The sequence below is a fragment of the Globicephala melas genome, chromosome 18, assembly GCF_963455315.2.
Source record: "Globicephala melas chromosome 18, mGloMel1.2, whole genome shotgun sequence".
Classification (NCBI taxonomy): Eukaryota; Metazoa; Chordata; class Mammalia; order Artiodactyla; family Delphinidae; genus Globicephala; species Globicephala melas.
The window spans coordinates 69460946-69480152 of NC_083331.1; the positions used below are offsets into that span (position 1 = coordinate 69460946).

Here is a 19207-nt window from a genome sequence, read left to right on the forward strand (position 1 = left end):
ACTTGATGACTCAGAACTATATTTAAGGATTAAGATGTTTTCAATCCCTTTGAGCTTGGTTTCAGATACTAGGACACCCCCCAGGCCTTTCCCCCAGAGCTGTCACAGGGTCTTTGGGGCCAGTGAGAAACCCAGGACCTTTCACACAGCAATTGGGTCCTTTCCACATTGGCCCTCAAGAGATGTGTGTCCTCCAGTTTTCTGCAAACTAGGAGAGGGAAGAAAGTAGGTCGTTCCAAGATATTTGGTACTTTGGCAGAAAAAAATTAAACCAAAGTTTGCTAAAAAGTGAAAATGTTAAGTTATTTTCTTTTATCTTGCCAGAATTTGTGTGGATCCTAGACTTTCTACTGAGTCACCAACTAAGCTGCAATATAACTATTTCAACTTTCTGGGAATGTTATTTCTGAGTCGCAGTGATATAATGATCTGAATATTTCAATACTTTCAGTCACCTAGAACATACTATCTCTGCTTCACAGCTGCACGCTGCTCATGATAATATTCCTCATTGCACGGTACACTGTAGGAGATTAAAAGAAATGTTTTAATTCCTGAAAGAAATGTTCAAACACCAGTTCCCTATTCCACAGCGATTCTTTTTTTCCCCTCAGAAAATACGCAAAAAGTAATACATGACTCATTTATTAAAAGTTCCATGTTTTCATTGCAAATTCCTAGTGAGGCTTTGGAATTGATGCTTCCCTTCTATGGTTCCCATATTCTCTGAGTCACCAAGGTTTTTAGATGTTGGCAGGAGAGCCTGTTCTTACGTCCTCATAGAGTTACAACGTGGCCAGGAAGGAACAGGATGCCAGGAGTTGAGCTAGGAGTGAGTGTGGCTACCATCCTTAGATCCAGGCATCCGTGGCCCCAGCCCTGGGCCCCGGGGCTTGCAAAGCTTCCCAAATATGATGTGCAAATAGTGTTCTCAGCAGTATTGTTAAAATGTAGCTGGTGATTCTGTAGGTCTGGGGGTGGGGCTGAGAACTTTAATTTGTAGCAAGTCCCCAGGCGCTGCTGCTGCTGCGGCTCATTCACAGATAATCACACTTAGGAAATGACTGGTTTAGTGACTCCCTCTGTCTCTTCTCCAGACATACCTCCTCCCCTACAGGATGAGTAGCTCACGTGATCCAGGGCACCTGCCAATGAGCATTTGCGGCTCCTTCTAAACCACACTGTGGGTACCCATGACTCCAGAATTCCCTGCCCAGACCACTCTCTGGCCTTTGCACACCTCTCCCCAGTCTGTCCTCCGGATGGCAGATCCCTCCACCAGCGTGTACACGCTTGGGCCCAAGGGTCGACCAAGGGTCAGCCTTTGAAGAAGGCTTAGCTGCCTGGGCTAAGGATGTGCCCCAGGCAGAGCCTCTTCTGGTACAGATGGAGTCTGGTGAAGCAGGAGAAAAAGTGTGGGCTCTGTTCAGACCTCCTTTTTCCTTCTTGGTAAATGTTGGGGGTGGTCTTATATCTGTTCAGGTAAATGACAGGAGAGATCCCATCCTGTCATATGATCCTTGATTTTAAGACCAGGGCCACTGCTTGGATGGTTCTATTTCACGAGGATCCACTGCATCTAAAGGTCTTCTTAGGGCAAAGGGAGAATGTTTCTTCCCTTCCCTAGAACCTTCCGCAACACCTCTCCCAGATGACCGCACAACGGAGGGGACAATGTGGGAGCTTTGAGGGCTCACAGCTTTCAGCTGAACCCCAACTGCCTGTGTGAATTTGAGCAAATTAGTCACTTTGAGCAAGAGGTCATCCTTTGCCCTCAGTTTCTTGATCTTTTTAATGGGAATAAGAATGCTACCCCACTCTCTGCCACCTCTTCCCCATTTCCACCCAACTTACTTCTATTCCTCCTTCAGCCTTCAGCTCAAATGCCATTTGATTAGATCAGGTGCCTGGAGCTAAGCTAGAAGTAACTTTCAACCTTCCTTCCTTTTATATTTGTGATTTTGTTTTATGTCTGCTAGCCCAGTGGATTCCGAGAGCAGGGATCCTCTCTCATTAATTCGCTATCTGGCCCAGAGCCTGGTACCTAACAGATGCTAAACCTGTGTTTGCCTAATGAGTAAACGAATGTGTGGTTATTGTCACAATTGGAGATAAAATATATGAAGTGACTGGCACACAGTATGTGCTTCATAAATGACACTGATGATTCTTCAGTGCCATTGACACAAATCACACATTTTATTTTCTCATACTTGATCCATGGCAGAGAATAGGGTGAACTTGGGACAACTACAGTTTGAACTGTCCAAGTTAAGAAAAAATGTGGTGTGATAAACTACTGGCCCAAACAACTAGAAGCATGACACCCTCTTTAAAGGATTAAGAAACGAGAGACCCATAATTTAAAACAAAGGATCAAAAGTCCAAAAAAGTGCTATCTATCAATTTTGCTTGCCCCTCACAACTCATACCTCAAAGAGTCAAACAGTGCATCTTTTTGAAAAGCATGTGGTGAAACTAATTCCCTCCGCAAGTGTTCTTGCTGACATCACCAACCTCCCCCTTCCCCTTCCCATCGCAGGGATTATTTTATCTGTCCCTTTAACATCAGCCAGCCCAAATATCCTCTTGTCAAATATTTCTGGGGCCTGCACTTGAAGAAAGAAACGATTTTCTCAAATCTGTGAACAGGAATTTTTCTTTCTTTTTTTTTTATGGCAAAATAAACCATCTGCTTGTACAACTGTTTCTAATTACTTCCCTGCCTAGACTCTCCACTTGAGGGGTTTCGTACCAGCACCCCGCCCAGAGCAGTGCTGCTGACTAAATCCTAGCAGGCAGCTCACCCACACCCTTGCAGCTCCGGGGAGAGCCCCAGACCTGCACGCCTGGGTGTCTGTGGGTCCTTCTGCCCGGCCATCTGCTGGTGGCACCTCTGCCCCCCCGAACCTCCCCGACCCCGGCCCCGTGTGCGCCACCTTGCAGCAGCTCTGCTGGCCTCTGCAGCCGGGAAACTCAGCATGCGTCCCGCAGGCTTCGGGAACTTCTTGCTGCTGGCGTCCTCCCTTCTCTTCGTGGGGCTGTCAGCTGTTCCTCAAAGCTTCTCGCCATCTCTGAGGTAAGCCTGATTTGTTTTTCTTTCAGACAGACCTGCCCTGCTTTGCGTGGCAGGACTCAAGCTTCAGGATGGCTGCCCTAAGCCAAGAGCGGTTAGGAAGTTGGACATGGGATAAACTGTTTTCAACCTGTTCCTATTCCTTTCCTTACATCTACACTGTGTATTGCTTTACCCTTGTCCTTTTGCTTTTCCTTTGGAAAAATACAATCATTAAATGAATATATAGTTTCCTCCTATTCCAATACATATCAGGAGGGTTATCTGCCATCCTATGTGTACCTGGGTGTACACACTGCCTATAGGGCAGAGTTATTCCATGGGGTCTGTATTACATTCTGCATTACATTTTAAAAGAGAATTTGGGGCACATCACAATAACCAAACTTTTACATTTTAAAAGTATAGTTCATAAGCATCGCTTATTGCAACTTGAAAATGCATTAGGCACTATGCTATCATAACATGTAAAGCTCTTTCTATATATTCATCTCTTATTTTTCATAAAATAACTGCCCCTGGCCACCAGCTAGCAATGGGACTTTTTAAAGAGAACTGAAAAGTCAGCCAAGGGTCATACTTTGGGTTAATTTGTATTTAAATATGCATGTAAGATTCAGTGGCAAAACGCCAAGAGGCAGGGCCGGATCACCTAGTCCACCTGGAAGACGGTCCTGTTCTCAGGTGGGCAGGTCACCACTTGGACATTTTGGGTCGTGGTCATTTCTTAAGGGATGGCCCGTGGGTGGTATCAGCTTGGTCCCCAGAGAAACGTGGGGTCCCAGAAACGTTGGTCCTATCCATGGGGTTGCACGTCTCCGTTTGGGATCTGGGATCTGGGTGGACCCTGGGAGGCAACGTGGGCCCCAAGCAGAAGGGGCAGTGTCTAGGCTTGACCGTGGCCCTGCTGTGGTTTTTCGCCCCTGCAGAAGCGGCCTGGGCGCCGCGTGCCGGCTCTCCCGGGCCGAGTCGGAGCGCCGGTGCCGGGCGCCCGGGCAGCCCCCAGGGGGCGCTCTGTGCCACGGCCGCGGCCGGTGCGACTGCGGGGTCTGCATCTGTCACGTGAGCGAGCCCGGCGTGTACTTCGGGCCCCTCTGCGAGTGCCATGAGTGGATGTGCGAGACCTACGACGGGAGCACCTGTGCAGGTAAGGGGGTGGCGCTGTCCCCTCCGCTTGGCCCACCGCGCCCGCTGGGGCGCGGACGCACGCGCACCCGGGGCGAGAGGGGTGGGGACGGCCCCTCCTACAGCCCTGGAAGTTATCGCCGCTGGGGAGGCCTTCCTTTTGCTCCCCAATTCTGGAATCATGTCTCTTAACGCTTGTCTCCGCCCTGGGGTCCAAACTTCAGTGGAAATAATACGTGTAAGATTCATTCGCTTAATTATAAATCTCACTTAGCTTCTACTTTTAGTTCCGTATTACGGACCAAATCTCCCAACTGCCTCGTAAATGGAATTATTTCGCTGGGCTCTCCTACTCTAATCACAAATATTAATCATAATATTTGCAGACTGTAAGCCTGTATTTATTTTATTTTAATTGAAGTATAGTTGATTTACAATCTTGTGTTAGTTTCTGGCCTGTATTTTATTTTTACCAAGGAAACACAGGGGGATATTATTTTCCTAAATTCCAGCGGAACAGATTGTGTCTTTGAACGTGGACTTGCCCTCTCATACTTAGCATATAGTTCACAAAGAGAAGCACATATCAGAAAACTGTATCTGAAAAACAAGCAGGGCCCTACTTTCTTGGAAGCGATGGCTTTTGTATTGTTTTAGCGGCTCCAGTTTCTCGGCTGTGGTGCAACTTGGTATTTTGTAAGGGTGGCGTGAAAATACATTCATTTCCCTTGCACATTTTTAAGGAGTGATTTGGATTCTGATACTGGAAAGGGTCAAGCTGTTTCTTCATAGAGAATACCCCTAACCTCTAACCAGTGTCACATAACCGAGCTGTTTGCTTAGGGCCAAAGAACCTCAATCAGGTCATTGTGAATGATCCAGACACTCTGTCAGTAAAAGGACTACACAGTGCCTTCCCACCAGGGTTTGGCAAATACGTAGGAAAAAAAAAAAATCTACTTATTTTACCCACAGTGTAGCTGAGAATGAGAGTCCAACACTAACAGAGAGATCACGAATCAGTTTATAGCAAAATGTTTTTTTTTTTCCTTGGCATCTGGGCCCAGAAGTGCGGCGGTGGGGGGGGGGGATACTTAATATGCAGGCTGTTTGGCCATGAAAAAAATATAGTCGTATGAGTAATTTGGAGGGGCACAGGTGCTTCTGAGTGTTTGTTTAGCCTTGAAGACTGCGGCTCAATCCTTCAAACATATTGAATGCCACAACTTATTTTAGCTTTGTCACTGCCACAAGCTGCAGTGTTATTAAGGGCAACCCTCTGGAATGAAAGCTAAGTATTGTCTAATATTTCATTCCAAATTCAACTGCTACCTGGCTTCTCCGGCTTTGATTGCCTCTGGCAAGGCCTCTTCAATATCATGAGTCTGAACACATTTTTCGGGCCTTTTGTATCGCCATTTCATTGGAAAAGTAAGAAGCAAGATGCAGTTTTTCAGCCAGTGAGCTAGTTTTGGTTGCCAGATAAAACTCCCCTTTTGAGGAAGCTGATCGGTCCCCTTTCTGTGAAACTAATGGTATGGTATGTATACTTTTGTTTACCTCCCATGGGAAATGATTCATTGTTTCCTCCTACCATCTTTGTCACTACGTTCCTTCCTCCTTGGTACAAAATGCGGCACTGAGTCATGCATGGTTTTGTTTGCTAGTGTGTGCATTCCCGTAGAAGGTGAAATGTGTCTCTTTATTTAAGGCTGAATGAAATAACTGTGTTCGTTTTCCATCCTCTTCTGACTGTTTCTCACTGACACCTACTCTCCAGGCCTGGTGCAGAATCTGCCCCTGTGAATGTGCTGGCTACATTTGCAAGGGCAGTGAGGACAGCCTTACACACAGCCTATCTGGTGGTCCTGCCAGCTTGCCTGCCTGTTCTGTGCTTCAAGTTTAGCTACTCAATTACGTCTTCAAGAAATAATTCCTATATTATAGCCAGCAAGATAGAAATGTAGCAGGTTGTCTTTTATGTTTTTATGTGCACCTGGGCCTTTACCTCTATGATAAGCCCCGATAGGTGATTTCCAGAAGTAGAGTAGCTTCCAGAGACTTCCCCCACCTCCGTGAAGAGAACAAAATCAGGCTCTGGGAGTGTCTCGTAGAGTGGTTAAGACTATGGGCTCTGGGGGAGATTTTCCAGGATTCAAATCCCACACTTAACAGCTGTATGAACTTGGGCAGTTACATAAACTTCCTGAGCCTTGATTTCTTCATCTGTAAAATGGGAATAATAAAGTACCTACCTTATGGGATTGTTGTGAGGTTTAACACATGCAAAAGACTTAGAAAAGTGTTTTGCACCAAGTGCTCAATACACATTAATATGCTTATATATGTCTACATAACACATTATTTTGTGATGCACAAAAGGTGAGCTGGGATGGATAGATGGATGGATAGAAAGATAGAGAGATTGATAGATACATAAGCTGGCTTTGTATTTGTTGGTCATTTAATGCAGTGAAAGCAATTTTGTTTTGTTAATGTAGTCTGTGCCTGTTATTGATCCAAAGCTCAAAAGGTCAAGTAAGGATAACTATTTTGGCCCAGCCTCAGAGCAGCTGTAGGAGATGCACCATGCCCTTTTAAAGTCAAGTACATTGGGATCCTTACACTGTGAATCATAAGAGACATACTTATTTTAGTTGCGCTGGTTGAGAGTGATGACGTTTACACTATCACAGGTGGTCTGTTTCTCCGAGTCTCCACTGGCTCCTGGCACATGAATCTTCCTTGGACTTCTGTAGCATAAAGGTCTGGCCCAGCGATTGTTCCTGTGGGTGTGATTATCTAATGAGGAGTACACTCATTTTGGTTCTCATTTCTTTGAGGACAGTCAAATGTTTGGATGCATAAAACAAACTTTCAGTTAGTACTTCAAGGCATCCTGGATAACCCTCTGAATACCTGTGATTACACTTAAATAAAATATAGGTTTCTTAAACATCTTTTAAAATCACTTTTGAAATATATCACTTAAAAGAGTTTCAGGGGCTTCCCAGGTGGTGCAGTGGTTGGGAGTCCGCCTGCCGATGCAGGGGACACGGGTTCGTGCTCCGGTCCGGGAAGATCCCACATGCCACGGAGCGGCTAGGCCCGTGAGCCATGGCCGCTGAGCCTGCGCGTCCGGAGCCTGTGCTCCGCAATGGGAGAGGCCACAACAGTGAGAGGCCCGCGTACCGCAAAAAAAAAAAAAAAAAAGAGTTTCAGTTGTAGGAACTTGGAAGAGCTAATTGAATCCAATTTAGCAAATACTATGAAGTGCTGTATGTTTGCTAGACTCTCTGTTTGCTGTTAAAGGTGCTATAAAAGATGACGAATATATTACAGCTTCCCACTGAGTGGGAAGGTTCAGAGAAATACCAAATGCCTATAAAGCAATGCAGACTATGAGTTTCTACAGATTTCTATGAGGGTTCCATTAAGGTAGGAATTAAATATTGTGGTTAAAAGTTCTCTAGAAAAAAGTAACATTGGACATAAATCTTTAGGTATAAGGAGGTTTTTAATCCAAGAGGTAGACTTTTGGAATTCTGAGTGAAGAAAAATTCAAAGAATGGTTTAGAAGCAGAAATGCAAGTGGGTGTGTTTGGAGAAGAGTGAGGGGTTCTGGGTTTGGCTTCGCTGGATCTTAGGGCTGTGGGGAAAGCGGTAGAAGATATATTGAGAGTTATAGTTGGACATGGGGTAGAGAGCTTTGGACCTGAATGTGAAGCTTGTGCTCAGGTAAGTAGCGTATAGGAGCCATGAAGCAGTTTGAACATGGGAGCGATAGATGATTAATGCTTTGATTCTTGAAAAGTAATATGGTGTCTGGGGGCCCAGCAGGTTGGGGTAGACCCTTGATGGGGAGGAACTCAGGTTAGATGCTATTTAAATTACAGTCCTGGGAGAGAGAATAAGAATTATGAGGCATTTTAAAGACTTTTGGAAGGTAGAATCCGCATGCTTTAGTACCCAAGGATGATGGTGTCAGTGAGCAGGCCTGTGGCAGAAGTGAGAAGAACCAGATAACTCCTAATCAATGGTGAAAAGTCCCTATTAAATTAAAAACACTTATTTTTATCTGGAATTGCTGTAAAATGAAGAATTATTCCTAGAAGAATGAGTCTGGACTGTATGGTACTTCTGGGGTTGGATAGGAATCTTGTCTGAATTGTTAACTTGGGTTAACTTGTTTCTGTCCGTCACCCTGAGAGTCATTTGATTTTTCTGAAACTTCGTTTCTTTTGCTGGAATGTCTTTATGGAGGTAAAGAACTTTACATTCTGCATGGTATTATTCAGAAGAAATTTTAATATTTATGTATAAATATATTTAATATAATTTATGCATTTATACATTTATTCAGATTATAAAGATCCTTGTAAGCATTGATTTATATATGTAAACACACATGGTATGAAAATAATTAAGATATGTGGAAATGCACCTAATATGCAAATATTAGTAACTTTTTTCTTGCAGATATTTCTGACTTCTACACTGTTAAATAAATAGTATAAGAATTGTATATAATTACTCGTGAGAACTGGACTTTCTGGCTCTTTATAGTCTTTCCTAGGACTGTTTGACCTGTTTTTTCATCACAGTTGCATTTTTCTTAGATTGTTGAATAATTGTCTCCAAGACTACTTTGTGGAATCACCCTTTGGTTTTTCCTTTCTTTGTCAGCTTCCATTTTTCACCTTCTCTTCCTTCCTTCATACCTTGTCCTGTCCTACTTGCCCGTTCCTTTACCTCTGCCTGGGCCCCCTGGTATTTACCACCCTTTACTTCTTTTCAATATGCCCTCTGCCCCTTCACTGAGCACCAAGCACATAAGAGCATTCACTGCTCTTTAGCGCTCTCTCCAGTAAACGAATGTGTTGAACAGACAGGCTCCAGTTTCTTGGTTGCCTCTTTGCTTGTGTTTTCATCCTGGCCTTCACATGTTTTGAGGTTTTGGAGAACACATTCAAGGAGCCCGCACCACTAGCTTCCCCATGTCATGCAAGCTTCTTTTCTGAGCTCTAGCCTCTTAGGTTCATCCATTTTGGATAAATGCATCTTGTCTTACCCCAAGGGACACATAAAAATTAAAGGTTTTCATTCTCAAAGAAAGTGCCAGACCTGCACATGACTTTCTCTCAACTGTCTGGCTTTATTTGGACCGCACTCTGCAGCTCTACTGTAGACACCGAAATACCTTGGCCTTGGACCAGATCATCTGCACACCTTGATAATCCAGGAGAGCGTATTTATAACATCATAGTGTTGAGATCAAATAGTGTCAATGTGACAAGTTCAGCAGTTATCTTTTAAGTAAAATTTCACCAGAAGGAGAATGGAACATATGGGAACAAATTTATTTGTGATACAGATTTTAAATTTGTAGAGTGTAAACCGCCACTGTAGGGTTCTCAAAGACTTTCAGCATGTTTTGAGACTTGATGCTAAAGCTGCCATCCCATGCTTCTTGGTATCAGAACCCACCCCCCCCACCCCGCCAAAAGCTGCCCAGCTCCCTGGGCCTCAGACACAGATTTTTAAGTCTGATCTGGTGCCTCGTGATGCTCAGGGCCTGGAGGTGGAGGACCATTGCCATAGGAGCAGAGATCCCTGATTTGGTCCTTTGACGAATTCCCTGTCTGAGGAGTTATAACGTGAGACCAAACATTTTCCTAAGTTCCATATCCTGCCTGCCGTTGTGTTAGTTTTCTGTCACTACTATAACATTGCCACTCATCTTTTGACTTCAACAACACAAATGTCTTTTCTTATACTTTTGTAGGTCAGAAGTCCGACATGGGTCTCCCAGGGCTTAAGGTGTTGTCAAGCTCTGTTCCTTTCTGGAGACTCTTGGAGAGAATTCATTTCCTGGTCATTCGACATTAAGAGAATTTAGTTTCATGAGGTTGTAGGACCAAGGTCCCTATTTCCTTGCTGGCTGGCAACTTAGAGTGTCCCTTATCTCCCAAAAGCCTCTCTTGGGTCCTTGCATACCCATCTGCATCTCAGAACGAACAGCAGGTGTCAGATCCTTCTCATGATGCCGCCCTCTAAGCGTCTTGCATTGGCACATCCCTCTTTCACCACAGCCTAGAAAAGTGCTTTACTTTTTTTTTTTTTAACATCTTTATTGGAGTATAATTGCTTTACAATGGTGTGTTAGTTTTAGCTGTATAACAAAGTGACTCAGCTATACATATACATATATCCCCATATCCCTCGCTCTTGCGTCTCTCTCCCACCCTCCCTATCCCACCCCTCTAGGTGGTCACAAAGCACCGAGCTGATTTCCCTGTGCTATGCGGCTGCTTCCCACTAGCTATCTATTTTACAATTGGTAGTATATATAAGTCCATGCCACTATCTCACTTTGTCCCAGCTTACCATTCCCCCTCCCCATGTCCTCAAGTCCATTCTCTACCTCTGCGTCTTTATTCCTGTACTGCTCCTGGTTCTTCAGAACCCTTTTTTTTTTTTTAGATTCCATATATATGTGTTAGCATACGGTATTTGTTTTTCTCTTTCTGACTTACTTCACTCTGTATGACAGATTCTAGGTACATCCACCTCACTACAAATAACTCCATTTCTTTTTATGGCTGAGTACTATTCCATTGTATATATGTGCCACATCTTTATCCATTCATCCCTCGATGTACACTTAGGTTGCTTCCATGTCCTGGCTATTGTAAATAGAGCTGCAATGAACATTGTGGTACATGACTCTTTTTGAATTATGGTTTTCTCAGGGTATATGCTCAGTAGTGGGATTGCTGGGTTGTATGGTAGTTCTATTTTTGGTTTTTAAGGAACCTCCATACTGTTCTCCATAGTGGCTATATCAATTTACATTCCCACCAGCAGTGGAAGAGGGTTCCCTTTTCTCCACACCCTCTCCAGCATTGATTGTTTATAGATTTTTTGATGATGGCCATTCTGACTGGTGTGACGGGATATCTCATTGTAGTTTTGATTTGCATTTCTCTAATGATTAATGATGTTGAGCATTCTTTCATGTGTTTACTGGCAATCTGTATATCTTCTTTGGAGAAATGTCTATTTAGGTCTTCTGCCCATTTTTGGATTGGGTTGTTTGTTGTTTTGATATTGAGCTGCATGAGCTGCTTGCATATTTTGGAAGTTAATCCTTTGTCAGTTGCTTCATTTGCAAATATTTTCTCCCATTCTGAGGGTTGTCTTTTTGTCTGGTTTATGGTTTCCCTTGCTGAGCAAAAGCTTTGAAGTTTCATTAGGTTCCATTTGTTTATTTTTGGTTTTATTTCCATTTCTCTAGGAGGTGGGTCAAAAAGGATCTTGCTGTGATTTATGTCATAGAGTGCTCTGCCTATGTTTTCCTCTAGGAGTTTGATAGTGTCTGGCCTTACATTTAGTTCTTTAATCCATTTGGAGTTTATTTTTGTGTATGGTGTTAGGGAGTGTTCTAATTTCATTCTTTTACATGTAGCTGTCCAGTTTTCCCAGCACCACTTATTGAAGAGGCTGTCTTTTCTCCATTGTATATTCTTGCCTCCTTTATCAAAGATAAGGTGACCACATGAGCGTGGGTTTATCTCTGGGCTTTCTATACTGTTCCATTGATCTATGTTTCTGTTTTTGTGCCAGTACCATACTGTCTTGATGACTGTAGCTTTGTAGTATAGTCTGAAGTCCGGGAGCCTGATTCCTTCCAGCTCCGTTTTTCTTTCTCAAGATTGCTTTGGCTATCCGGGGCCTTTTGTGTTTGCATACAAATTGTGAAATTTTTTGTTCTAGTTCTATGAAAAATGCCATTGGTAGTTTGATAGGGATTACATTGAATCTGTAGATTGCTTTGGGTAGTATAGTCTTTTTCATAATGTTGATTCTTCCCATCCAAGAACATGGTATATCTCTCCATCTGTTTGTATCATCTTTAATTTCTTTTATCAGTGTCTTATAGTTTTGTGCCTACAGGTCTTTTGTCTCCTTACATAGGTTTATTCCTAGGTATTTTATTCTTTTTGTTGTAATGGTAAATGGGAGTGCTTCCTTAATTTTTCTTTCAGATTTGTCATCATCAGTGTATAGGAATGTAAGAGATTTATGTGCATTAATTTTGTATCCTGCTACTTTAGCAAATTCATTGATTAGCTTTAGTAGTTTTCTGGTAGCATCTTTAGGGTTCTCTATGTATACTATCATGTCATCTGCAAACAGTGACAGTTTTACTTCTTCTTTTCCAATTTGGATTCCTTTTATTTCTTTTTGTTCGCTGCTTGCTGGCTAAAACTTCCAAAACTCTGTTGAATAACTGTAGTGAGAGTGGGCAACTTTGTCTTCTTCCTGATCTTAGTGAAAATGGTTTCAGTTTGTCACCATAGAGAACGATGTTGGCTATGGGTTTGTCATATACGGCCTTTATTATGTTGAGGTGCGTTCCCTCTATGCCTACTGTCTGGAAGGTTTTTATCATACATTGGTGTTGATTTTTGTCAAAAGCTTTCTCTGCATCTATTGAGATGATCATATGGTTTTTCTCCTTCGATTTGTTAATATGGTGTATCACATTGTTTGATTTGTGCATATTGAAGAATCCTTGCATTCCTGGGATAAACCCCACTTGATCATGGTGTATGATCCTTTTAATGTGCTCTTGGATTCTGTTTGCTAGTATTTTGTTGAGGATTTTGGCATCTATGTTCATCAGTGATATTGGCCTGTAATTTTCTTTTTTTGTGGCATCTTTGTCTGCTCTTGGTATCGGGGTGATGGTGGCCTCATAGAATGAGTTTGGGAGTGTTCCTCCCTCTGCTATATTTTGGAAGAGATTGCGAAGGATAGGTGTTAACTCTTCTCTAAGTGTTTGATAGAATTTGCCTGTGAAGCCATGTGGTCCTGGGCTTTTGTTTGTTGGAAAATTTTTAGTCCCACTCTCAATTTCAGTGCTTGTGATTGGTCTGTTTATATTTTCTATTGCTTCCTGGTTCAGTCTCTGAAGTTTGTGCTTTTCTAAGAATTTGTCCATTTCTTCCAGGTTGTCCATCTTATTGGCATATAGTTGCTTGTAGTAATCTCTCATCGTCCTTTGTATTTCTGCAGTGTCAGTTGTTACTTCTCCTTTTTCATTTCTAGTTCTATTGATTTGAGTCTTCTCCCTTTTTATTCTTGGTGAGTCTGGCTAGTGGTTTATGAATGTTGTTTATCTTCTCAAAGAAACAGCTTTTAGTTTTATTGATCTTAGCTATTGTTTCTTTCATCTCTTTTTCATTTATTTCTGATCTGATCTTTATGATTTCTTTCCTTAGCTAACTTAGGGTTTTTTTTGTTCTTCTTTCTCTAATTGCTTTAGGTGTAGGGTTAGTTGTTTGTTTAAGATATTTCTTGTTTCTTGAGGTAGGATTGTATTGCTATAAACTTCCCTCTTAGAACTGCTTTTGCTGCATCCCATAGGTTTTGGGTTGTCATGTTTTCACTGTCATTTGTTTCTAGGTATTTTTTGATTTCCTCTTTGATTTCTTCAGTGATCTCTTGGTTATTTCGTAGTATATTGTTTAGCCTCCATGTGTTTGTATTTTTTACAGATTTTTTTCTGTAATTGATATTTAGTCTCATAGTGTTGTGGTCGGAAAAGATACTTGATACAATTTCAATTTTCTTAAAATTACCAAGGCTTGATTTGTGACCCAAGGTATAATCTATCCTGGAGAATGTTACATGAGCACTTGAGAAGAAAGTGTAGTCCGTTGTTTTTGGATGAAATGTCCTATAAATATCAATTAAGTCCATCTTGTTTAATGTATCATTAAAAGCTTGTGTTTCCTTATTTATTTTCATTTTGGATGATCTGTCCATTGGTGAAAGTGGGGTGTTAAAGTCCCCTACTATGATTGTGTTACTGTCGATTTCCCCTTTTATGGCTGTTAGTATTTGCCTTATGTATTGAGGTGCTCCTATGTTTGGTGCATAAATATTTACAATTGTTATATCTTCTTCTTGGATCGATCCCTTGATCATTATGTAGTGTCCTTCTTTGTCTCTTGTAATTGTCTTTATTTTAAAGTCCATTTTGTCTGATATGAGAATTGCTACTCCAGCTTTCTTTTGATTTCCATTTGCATGGAATATCTTGTTCCATCCCCTCACTTTCAGTCTGTATGTGTCCCTAGGTCTGAAGTGGGTCTCTTGTAGACAGCCTATATACAGGTCTTCTTTTTTTATCCATTTAGCCAGTCTATGTTTCGGTTGGAGCATTTAATCCATTTATCTGAATTGTTTTGGGTTTGTTATTGTAGGTCTTTTCCTTCTGTTGTGTTTCCTGCCTAGAGAAGTTCCTTTAGCAGTTGTTGTAAAGCTGGTTGGGTGGTGCTGAATTCTCTTAGCTTTTGCTTGTCTGTAAAGGATTTAATTTCTCTGTGGAATCTGAATGAGATCCTTGCTGGGTAGAGTAATCTTGGTTGTAGGTTTTTCCCTTTCATCACTTTAAATATGTCTGCCACACCCTTCTGGCTTGTAGAGTTTCTGCTGAAAGATCAGCTGTTAATCTTATAGAGATTCCATTGTATGTTATTGTTGCTTTTCCCTTGCTGCTGTTAGTATTTTTTCTTTGTATTTAATTTTTGATAGTTTAATTAATATGCATCTTGTTGTCTTTCTCCTTGGATTTATCCTGTATGGGACTCTTTGCTCTTCCTGGACTTGACTGACTATTGCCTTTACCACATTAGGGAAGTTTTCAACTATAATCTCTTCAAATATTTTCTCAGTCCCTTTCTTTTTCTCTTCTTCTTCTGAGACCCCTATAATTCCAATGTTGGTGTGTTTAATGTTGTCCCAGAGGTCTCTGAGACTGTCCTCTATCTTTTCATTCTTTATTCTGCTCTGCAGTAGTTATTTCCACTTTTTATCTTCCAGGTCAGTTATCTGTCCTTCTGCCTCAGTTACTCTGCTATTGATTCCTTCTAGAGAATTTTTAGTTTCACATATTGTGTTGCTCATCATTTGTTCATCATTTATTGTGTTGCTCTTTAGTTCTTCTAGGTCCTTGTTAAATATTTCTTGTATTATCTCCATTCTATTTCCAAGATTTTGGATCATCTTTACTATCATTACTCTGAATTCTTTTTCAGGTAGACTGCCTATTTTCTCTTCATTTGTTTGGTCTGGTGGGTTTTTATCTTGCTCCTTCATCTGCTGTGTATTTCTCTGACTTCTCATTTTCCTTAACTTACTGTGTTTGGTCACCTTTTCACTGGCTGCATGTTCGTAGTTCCCGTTGTTTTTGGTGTCTGACCCCAGTGAGTAAAGTTTGTTCAGTGGCTAGTGTAGGCTTCCTGGTTGAGGGGGATGTTACCTGTGTTCTGGTGGATGAGGCTGGATCTTGTCTTTCTGGTGGGCAGGACCGCATCCAGTGGTGTGTTTTGGGGGTGTCTGTGAACTTACTATGATCTTAGGCAGCCTCTCTGCTAATGGGTGGGGTTGTGTTCCTGTCTTGCTAGTTGTTTGGCATGGGGTGTCCATGGAGCTTGCCGGTCATTGAGTGGAGCTGGGTCTTAGCGTTGAGACGGAGATCTCTGGGAGAGCTCTCACTGATGATATTATGTGGGGCTGGGAGGTCTCTGGTGGACCAATGTCCTCAACTCAGCTTTCCCACCTCAGAGGCTCAGGACTGACACCCGGCTGGAGCACCAAGACCCTATCAGCTGCATGGCTCAGAAGAAAAGGGAGAAAAAAAAAAAAAGAAAGAAAAATAAATAAATAAAATAAAATAAAGTTATTAAAATAAAAAAATTATTAAAATAAAAAAATTAAAAAGTAATAAAAAAAGAAAGAAGAGAGCAACCAAATCAATAAACAAATCCACCAATGATAGCAAGTGCTTAAAAAGTATACGAAAAAAGAAAAGGACAGACAGAACCCTTAGAGAAATGGTAAAAGCAAACCTATACAGACAGAATCACATGAAGAAGCATACACATACACACTCACAAAAAGAGAAAAAGAAAAAAAAATATATATATTTATATATAACAAAAAAAAAGGAAGAGAGCAACCAAATCAATAAACAAATCTACAAATAATAATAAGCTCTAAATACTAAACTAAGATATACAGAAAACCAGAAACAAATTAGATGCAGAAAGCAAACCCCAAGTCTACAGTTGCTCCCAAAGCCCACTGCCTCAATTTTGGGATGATTCGTTGTCTATTCAGGTATTTCACAGGTGCAGGGTACATCAAGTTAACTGTGGAGATTTATCCACTACTCCTGAGGCTGCACGAGAGATTTCCCTTTCTCTTCTTTGTTTGCACAGCTCCTGGGGTTCAGCTTTGGATTTGGCCCTGCCTCTGCATGTAGGTCACCTGAGGGTGTCTGTTCCCTGCCCAGACAGGATGGGGTTAAAGTAAAGTGTTTCACTTTTCAGGGGGCTTGTGATTAGATTGGATCCAACCAGATATCCAGTATAATCTTCCCATCTCAAGATCTGTGATCTTAATTGCATTGGCAAAGTCCCTTTGGCCATGTAAGGTAACATACTTACATATTTATAGGAACAAGGATGTGAACATCTTTTGGGCCCTTCTTTTTCCTACCATAGCCATCCTTCTATAAAGCCCAAGAGGAAGGCCATGATGTGTGTACATAAGGGAGAGAGATTCCAAGGCCATTAATACCTGGCTGTTCTTATGCTCCATCCAGGCTATGCAAGTACTGTCTTTTCCATCTTTCAGAGCTTATCTACAGGATCTAATGTTCCTAGATCCAGACTTTTCCACACCAGTGATGATAAGGAATACCAGGTTTTGGGTCCAGAACATGAAGAGTGACTTAGAACCTCAGCCACTGCTGAGGTTCAATGCCTGACATTATCACTTGCCAGTTGTGGAGCTATGGGCGAGTTACTCAAATGCTTTTAATGTCTGTTTCCTTACCTGTGAAATGGGGACAATAATAGTATCAAACGGGGATAATAATCATGCCAAGCCCATATGAGTGATGAGTAGGTCACTTGAGTTATTACGCTTACTTTTGTCAGATGTCCCTGTTCTACCCTATTGTGATACTTGGTCCTAAGATATTTACTCCCAAAAAGTGATTTTCCTTCCATGTCATATCTTCTTCTGGGTCTCAATCTATGTTTCACATTTCCTCCTTTGACTGTCAGTGAGTGTTTGGAACTATCTCACCTCAGACAACAGGCCTGCTCCATAGTGTCAAGTCTGGGTGAGCTTTCAGCCCTGGCCAGCTTGAGGAGACCAAGACTCACTGGGTCATGTTCCAACTCAGTGGACTTCTAGGTTTCTGACCCTCATTTCTGTCTTTATCTCAGAAGCTAACTTTTGTGTTCCTGTCCCTGAAAACTTCACCCAAATTTTCACCATCATAATTGACTTGGATGGAAGTTTCCAGAGCCCTCCCCTCAATACTGTGTGATTAGTCCGTGAATCTGGAATTTTCAGTCTTTTTCTTTACTGGAAACCCCAAGATTTCTGCAAATTTGCAAGGCTTACACTCAGTGTGTTTCTGCTTCTGTCTCTTACTTCCACTGAGATGTCTGTATTTCCAGGCTGTTCCTTAATCTCCTCCAAAGTCTTGATCTCAAATAGGTTGATCCCAGAACCCACTCATTCCGCTTACAAAAATGGGAAAAGCAATACAATACAAAACAAAATCGAAATAACTCACTTTCACAGAGTTTTTGAGTGCAGCTGACCCTTGAACGATGCATGGGTTGCTGACTGCCACACAATCGAAAATCTGAATATAACAGTCAGCCCTCCATAGCGGCCGTTCTGTATCTGCAGGTTCAAGCAACCATGGTTCCTGGAGTGCTGTGGTACACGTTTATTGTAAAACATCCACGTTATAAGTGGACCTGTGCAGTTCAAACCTGTGTAGTTCAGGGTCAGCTGTATTTAATGAACATTACTAAATGTTCTAGAGACATTGGGGTGGGGTTGTTTAATCACAGGAATGTAAACACCTTAAGACTGAATAGTAATCATTCTAGTTCTTAAAACCCCCAGGATCCCAGTTGTGTGCCTCTGTCATCCCTCCCCTCTTCAGACTCCTGTTTCTTTCACTACTCATAATTTTTATTTCATTTCCAAATTCTGCTCATTTGGGGCAAGGAGTTTAGCTATTATTTTTATCATCTTGTTTCTTGCTCATCCACGGTCTTTGAAGTCTTGGTCTGTATCCTGAGGGTTGATGTCCTCAGGTATTAATGTTATATGTACATTTACTTTTTTTCACATCTTGCTTTATAATGTATGTGTATTTATAAATAACATAAATAATATAAATAACGAGGCCTGAGATGGTTCTCTTTGTACATATATATTCTGATTGCCCATACAAGCATATATATGTGTGTATGAATACGTATTTTCTACCTTAATTTTATACGCACATGTCATATACATGTGAATACATAAGTATGTCTTCAAACATGTTTACATATGTATGTGTTGGTATCACGTATATGTGAATATATAAATATGTGCACAATCACATTCACATGTATGTGTTTATGAATGTGTGTGCATCTAAATGTTACACACAGAGACACACACACATAACCCATCTTCCTGGGGGACTGCTACCTGCAGGGGGGGAGACATTCCATTTTCAAATCTTTGTAATGCTAGTACTCCTGCTAGAAAAGGCACCTTGGGATTGTTATCACGTGTGTAAACCTGCTACAAATCAGTATTTATTGGGGAATTCTTTTGGCGACTGCCTCTTCAATACATTTCATGAAGACAGTGAGAAATTATTTGGTTGGCTCCTAATTTGATTGTCTTTTTCACTATTCTGTCAATTAAATGCTATTAGGCTGCTGAAGTCACATTTGAATTACAATTAATACTTGGTAAAGTTCTCTTTTTTTTTTTTTTTTTTTTTTTGGTACGCGGGGCTCTCACTGCCGTGGCCTCTCCCGCCGTGGAGCACAGGCTCCGGCCGCGCAGGCCCAGCGGCCATGGCTCACGGGCCCAGCCGCTCTGCGCATGTGGGATCTTCCC

At 41.7% G+C, this 19207-nt stretch overlaps 1 protein-coding gene across 1 annotated transcript in view; it reads left to right on the plus strand.

Annotated features, from left to right (window-relative positions):
* Positions 1-4193: 4193 nt before the first annotated feature.
* ITGBL1 (integrin subunit beta like 1) overlaps positions 4194-19207 on the plus strand; it is a 223881-nt gene continuing 208867 nt past the window's right edge. The window contains exon 1 of the mRNA XM_030856803.2: positions 4194-4223. The gene's annotated coding sequence lies outside the window, so the exon portion shown is untranslated. The remainder of the gene's footprint in view (positions 4224-19207) is intronic.